The sequence below is a fragment of the Canis lupus genome, chromosome 37, assembly GCF_048164855.1.
Source record: "Canis lupus baileyi chromosome 37, mCanLup2.hap1, whole genome shotgun sequence".
Classification (NCBI taxonomy): Eukaryota; Metazoa; Chordata; class Mammalia; order Carnivora; family Canidae; genus Canis; species Canis lupus.
The window spans coordinates 5,758,886-5,766,115 of NC_132874.1; the positions used below are offsets into that span (position 1 = coordinate 5,758,886).

Below are 7,230 nucleotides of genomic sequence, written 5' to 3' on the forward strand. Positions count from 1 at the left end.
TGCTTCTCTGGAAATGAGGCCCCTTGTCACAGTAGTCATTGGAGCTCTTGTTTTGGCGAGTTCTTCTCCTTTGTCCTCACTGTCCTTTCATTTCCAATCATAGGCTAAAACTGGGTTCCTGGAGAAGCTTACCAGATGAAATCCACATCATGTCATGTCCAAAGCAACAACAGGTGGGTGACATTTGGGTTAGCTGGTCTAAAAACACCTGTTCTCTGACTAGCACATGGTATGACCACCTGAGGCCCATGTCAAGTAAAAGGAAGGTTCCAACAGTTCCAAAAGAGGTTTTACAGAGGCCGTGTCACTGAATGCAAGACACACAATGACAAGTGCTTGGTGCATCAGGGTGACTGCATCTGCAAGCTCAGTGCCTCTGTATCTCAGGGCTCTGGAAGCTCAGATTTACCTCCCACTGAGGTGCTAAGCCCATCACATACATAGATTCTGAACCCATGGATCCATAGGTAAAACTTGTATAAAGGAGAAAGCAAATGGAATTGCTTTCTCTTTCACAGTTATCATTAAGTTGAAAGGAAAGGAATTGTTTAACATCCACACTTTTGCTCAGAAAAGCTCCTTAACTAATTAGTATAGACAACTAAAAGCCTAATGCTCCTGCATGCACGCTGGCCTATTCCAAACCCCCATCCGTGAAGATCTGAACAAGCATAAAGAGGAAGATGACATAATAATGTAACCTCATTCCCCATTCATTTACAAACTTGATTGATTTCTGTGTTTTCCAGCTGGTCAGTATCTTGCAAATTGGGTATTATAACATGGACTCTCAGAGTACTTTTTTAAACCCTAAAAGTAAATTCTGGAAGTGTTGGACACCAGGGACCCCCAAGGGGCATCTTTGAGCACACACCTGGAGGAGCTGTCTCAGTGGTCCTTCTAGGGGCGGGGATGGGTCTGGCCTTGCACTCAAAGATCCTACGGACAGAGCATCACCAAAAGGCAGGGCTGCTGACTCCTAGGTGATCCTCGGCAGGAACTTAAATCAAAGACTCCAATCCAGGGATCTTAAGACAAAATCCTTAAAGCCCTCAACTGTATGCCCAAACAAAATCTTAAGATAGACAGAAAGGAAAGATGAGGCAGCTTTGAGAAATGAAAGAAGTAAAAAGCTACCTGGGGCTGTGAAGTTGCTGTCATTCACCAGGAACAAATTAGAGGTAGATAGAAGGGTTTGGGGGAGAGAGGACAGTTTATCACAGACATTGTCTTCTGAGGACCAGAAATCAACCAAGTTAAAAAAAATAATCATGTCTTAGAGAAAACAAATTGAAGTTAAATAATTGAATCAGCGTTGTCTTTAAGGCACACCACACTTGTTTTAACTGACTACATTTTCACAGTCTGTCTAAATATTTAGGACTATTCGAAGTCCACTGCTTTTCAACAGGGCAGTAAAACAGCATTTTCATATTTAGGGATCACACAAAATATCATATTTAGGGACCTTAGTTCTTTCTTCCATCTTGCAAGATGGCAGGCGAAAAAGCCTAGAAGCCGGATACTAAGAAGAAACCTGAAGCCAAGAAGACTGATGCTGGTTGGAAGGCAAAGAAGGGTAACCTCAAGGCTAAAATGCCAAAGAAGGGGATGCCCCACGGCAGCCAAACCCCTGTCCTAGTCAGAGGAATTGGCAAATATTCCCGATCGGCTATGTATTCCAGAAAAGCCATGTACAAGAGGAAGTATTTGGTAGCTAAATCCAGGGTTGAAAAGAAAAAGAAGAAGAAGGTTCTTGCTGCTGTTACAAAACCAGTGACAAGAATGGTGGTACCTGAGTGGTTAAACTTTGCAAAATGCCTAGGTATTATCCTACTGAAGATGTGCCTCAAAAGTTGTTGAGCCATGGCAAACAAAAACCTTTCAGTCAGCATGTGAGAAAGTTGTGAGCTAGCATCACTCCTGGGACCATTTTGATCATCCTCACTGGGCGCCACAGAGGCAAGAGGGTAGTTTTCTTGAAGCAACTGAGCAGTGGCTTGCTACTTGTAACTGGACCTCTGGCCCTCAACCGAGTTCCTCTGCAAAGAACATACCAGAAATCTGTCATTACCACTTCCACCAAAATTGACATCAGCAGTGTGAAAATCCCCAAACACTTATTTCAAGAAGCTGCGTAAAACCAGACACCAGGAAGGGGAGATTTTTGACACAGAGAAGGAGAAATACGAGATTTCAGAGCAGCATGAGGTTGATCAGAAAACTGTGGACTCACAAATTCTGCCAAAAATCAAAGCTATTCCTCAGCTTCAGGGCTACCTCCGCACTGTGTTTTCTCTCACAAGTGGAGTTTAACCTCACAAATTGGTGTTCTAAATTTCTTACAAAGAACCTAATTAAACAACTTATCCATTAAAAAAAGTATATATATATATATTTAGGGGCTGAAATTTTGCTGGCAAAATACACCACCCCAAAATACCTGCAAACATTTTCTTTTTTTTCTTCCTGAAAACATTTTTTAAAAGTGCTATGCAATCCCTAACACAGAGAGATAGAACCCATGAAAGCTATGCTTACCCCAATAAGAGCTTCAGGAAAGCAACTGGTTCCAGAACAATGAAACACACAGGAGCAAATGAGAGATGATGAAAATACATAGGAGGAAAAGATTAGAAGGGAAGTAATTATTTTTAAAAAGTCTAACGTCTGTATTTTAGAATCACACAGGTCAGCGTGACCTGGAGTGATTCTATTTCGCTGATCCTGTCCTTTCCTCAGTGCTGGAAATTAGACCTTAGGTCAGGCAGGACCTCGGGAGCTGGTTGGGACTGCAGGGCCAAGCAGTGACTCAGTGCGCGTAGGAAGGGTGAGATTGCCATGACTTTCTGATCTAAGCAAGATGACTCTGCAAGGAATTGCACAGGTGGACTGCTCATATCTGTCCTCACCTTCCTCCATGGAAATGTGCTGCCCTTTGGGTGGATAAGTGGGAGAACATAAACCCTGAAACCAACGGAGTCACCTTCACGTTTTACACATACTACCTCATGAGGTCCCCCAAATCTTAATAGACTGCAGTCTACACAGTGAAATTCAGAACTACTGTATCAGAGTCACCTTTAAAAAAAAAAAAAAAAAGATTTATTTATTTAAGCGAGAAAGAGTGCAGCAGGGAGGGGCAGAGGGAGAGGGAGAAAATCTCAAGCAGACTCCCCATGGAGCACAGAGCCTGACAGGTGCTTGATCCCAGGACTCTGAGATCATGACCTGAGCTGAAAACAAGAATCAGACACTGAACTGACTGAGCCATCCAGGATGGCTAGATCAGGATCACTTTTAATAACGTTCTCTACTACACATTCCTACTCGAATGCTAACATACTTAAAATCCTGCCTATCCTTAAAAGACAGTGATAGCCTTTGAAACCCAGTTGGCACTCCTCTCCATTTGTCTAGTAGCTAACTTAAAAAAAAAATCCAAAATTGTTAAATAATTTAGTGGATGAAATGCATTCCAAACACCGATTTTATCGGCCTGTCCATACTTGGTCTAGTAATTGGAGTTGCTATAAATGAAATTGAAAACTTTCTTTCCATTGTCAACCTGAAAAGTACCATCACTTGCTTATTGCCCTCAAAGCTGTGTTTATTTGCTTTTAGAAAAGTTCTCACTTCATACATGTAATTATCAATGCCAAAGATGCCAATGTCATCTGGAATAAGAGTCACTCTCTGGTTTCCTGAATCCTTTAGAGTGACAGATTCCACAAGTCTCTAACATCACCGGTGTACAACTGATGACAACTCACTAGCTTCAACAGACCAAAGCTGTGATTTCCTGTACAAAACATATTGAAACGGAGCCCTCTGTCATCACCTGCTCTCCCTGGGACAGATCTGCACCCTGGGTACCCCCATGAGGATTCTCACTGTGCTAAACTCTATAAGAAAATTCAAAAAATTCACCACCTCATTTTCAAGGTGTGAATATATCCTATCATTATCCATTAGGTATTGAGCACTAGCAGGGCACCTGGCACCTATTATGACAGAGGGCATTTTTATAGAAATTCTGGACATAACTAGAGCCACACACCCCCCAAGGGAAAGAAAAGACTACAGGTGTCAACATGTGTTGAAAAAGTTATTAGAATTCTGCCTCCAACCCATCACTTAGTTACAGATAGGAAACAACCTCTCTAGTGCTACAAATGAGTTTTGCAGAAAAGAAAATGTCACTTAAAAAAAAAAAAGATTTCTTTATTTATCTTTGAGAGAGAGAGAGAGAGAGAAAGCACAAGCAGGGGGGAGGGTCAGAGGGACAAGCAGACTCCCTGTTAAGCAGGGAGCCTGACCAGGGCTCTATCCCAGGATCCTGAGATTATGATCTGAGCTGAAATCAAGAGCTGGCCACTTAACACACTGAGCCACCCAAGCACCCCAAAAACTTCACTTTTATACATAAAAAAGACTAAGAATCTTCTTTCTCCAAATTTGTACCTCTTATAAGGTTAAGAGAACTGTACTTACTAGAATGAAATCAGTAAAATGTGGTTAATATTATCCAATATACATAAGATATTTAATATTATGCTATTTCTCCTACTTTTCAGATCAGTCTACAAAGGATTACTAACAACAGTCAAATTTAGAATTTAGGGAGGATTTGGTGAGGACAAATGGCCATTCTGACATTACCTTACATTGAATACAACCCATTGCTTTCTTAATATCTCATTTTGCCATATTTCCTGACTCCAGCCCTTGATTAGATGCTTAGGAGAATTTTACAAGTCTATAAGCATTCTTACCCTTTTTTTTCCCCAAGACTTTATTTATTTATTCATGAGACACACAGAGAGAGAAAGAAAGGCAGAGACACAGGAAGAGGTAGAAGCTGGCTCCATGCTGGGAGCCTAACTCGGGACTTGATCCAGAGTCTCCAGGATCAGGCCCTGGGCTGAATGAAGGCAGTGCTAAACCGTTGAGCCTCCCGGGATGCCACATTCTTACCCTTTGAAAGAAGTTTAATCCAATTAAATTTATGGATAGATTAAAAAAACTAATATATCTTCAAAATGTAATCTACACTGACATGTCAATGTCAAAAATTTTAACTAAGTAGCCTGTAATCAGCTTATACTATTAATAAAATGGAATGGCATTCTTTTATCTGTATTTCCATATAAGTATTATATAAATGCATTAGAACACCACAAGCCTCATTTGTCAGGGATGTGATAAGATTCATTGGAATAGAAGACCACAGATTCATATGTATTCATACATGTGTTGACATATACCTTTCCCATCTTCTGAAGATGCTCATTTTATTTATTTTTCTTTAAGTAAGCTCTAAATTCAATGTGGGGCTCAAACTCATGACTCTGAGATCAAGATTCATGCTTTACCAACTAAGCCACCCAGGTGCCCCTGAGGATGCTTACTTTAAATTGTTTTTCTCATTTAAAAAAAATTCTCTTTAAATTACTTGCTGCCATTTTCTCCATGGTTCACCTAAAAGTTAATTGAAGGGAAAAGAGATATCAAAATAATACATAAAATAAAAAGAGGACTATTCATAAATACTGATGAAATTCAAAGAAGCATAAAAAACTAGTTTTCTGAATTCTACACCAACAAAAAAATTGAAAACATGGATGAAATATAAATTTTCCAAAATAGAAAATTTATTCTAGAAGTAATAAAACAGCCAACAGTTCAAATGAAAATAAAAGAGAAATTAATCAAAGATCTAGATTCCCTTCTTACGAAAGATACTAGGTCCACATGGTATCATAGGGGAATTTTACAAACTCTTAAAAGCAATTGGTGCTGCTTATTTTGTTCCAAACACAAAAAGAGGGAATAATAAGGTATATATAACATGGTTATTGAAACCCAAAAAAGATCACCCAAGAAATGACTTTTCAGACAGTCATACTTGTGAACACAAATCCTAAGTGAATGATGGTACTAATTTCAGAGAGGCAGAGCAGATTTTAAGAGAATGTGATCTAGTTGGAAGGCAAACATCGAAAGAATGCCTAGAAATTACGATGAAAATGTCCTCCTAAAATAAGAGCATCTCAGGTTCATTAATCACTAATATACTGAATCTTCTAAGCAAGGACACAGCAGCAGGAATTTCAAGAACTGTTTTCCAAAATATAGATTGCAGATCACCTGCACAGGAATCCCTGACATGCAAATTATAGATGGAGATTCCAGAAGCTAATCCCAGACTTGGGGATCATTTAGTGATGAGGCCCAGTAATCCCACTTTTAACAACTTTCAACTGATTCTTCTGACCACTAGATTTAACCACTGTAGTGCCTAAATAGTGGTTCTAATGCTTCCTACCACATAGAATAACGTTATTTGCAATATTGACTTTATCAAGTGTGGCATTAAAATTACTAATTAACCAAGAAACATTATCTTCATTTGTCCTGGAATTGTTGGTCTATTTATACTATGAGCCTCTCCTAGCTGTTTTGCAATGGTTACTCTTTTTTAAAGATTTTATTTTTAAGTAATACCCACATGTAGTGTGGGGTTCAAACTCACAACCCCTACAACGGTTACTTTTTAAACAGAAGTTTATAAGTATGAACCAAAATTGCTATTTTAACATGGTTATTTAGTAGAAACCACTTTAACTAGCCTTTTTCTTATTGACTCATCTTCAGTATGATAGAATACAAACTGACCATTCATTCATTCATTTGATAACTTCATGAAGGTTTCCCCACTAACTCAACATCTCCATACACACTTTTATTCTTTGATTCTCTTTAGTGCTTCATTTAATTAACGTTTGATATTGTTTTCTGAGTGTCAAGAATTATCAAAAGCATATTACAAAAGTACTATATATAGTAACACATACAGATTATAAAATATCATATGTATTATCTGTTATATATATATGTACACAAATGTAAAATGTTCCCCATGGATTTGCACATTAATAATTGGAATGATATCCATCAAAATGTCAACAGTGGTGTATCTGAATTGTGTGATTCAAAGTATGTGTGTGTTTTCTATATTTCCAATGTTCTAGAGTAAATGTCTTCTTTAATTGAAAGGAGCAGGATAGGGAGCAGGCGGTTTAGTGCCTCCTTCAGTCCAGGGCGTGATCCTGGAGACCTGAGATTGAGTCTCGCGTTGGGCTCCCTGCATGGAGCCTGCTTCTACCTCTGCCTCTCTCTCTCTCTCTCTGTCTCTCATGAATAAATAAAAATCTTAAAAAAAGAAAG

At 38.9% G+C, this 7,230-nt stretch overlaps 1 pseudogene; it reads left to right on the top strand.

The window, feature by feature from the left end:
- The first annotated feature begins 1,494 nt into the window (after positions 1–1,494).
- On the top strand, positions 1,495–2,337 carry LOC140626102 (large ribosomal subunit protein eL6 pseudogene; annotated as a pseudogene).
- Positions 2,338–7,230: the final 4,893 nt, after the last annotated feature.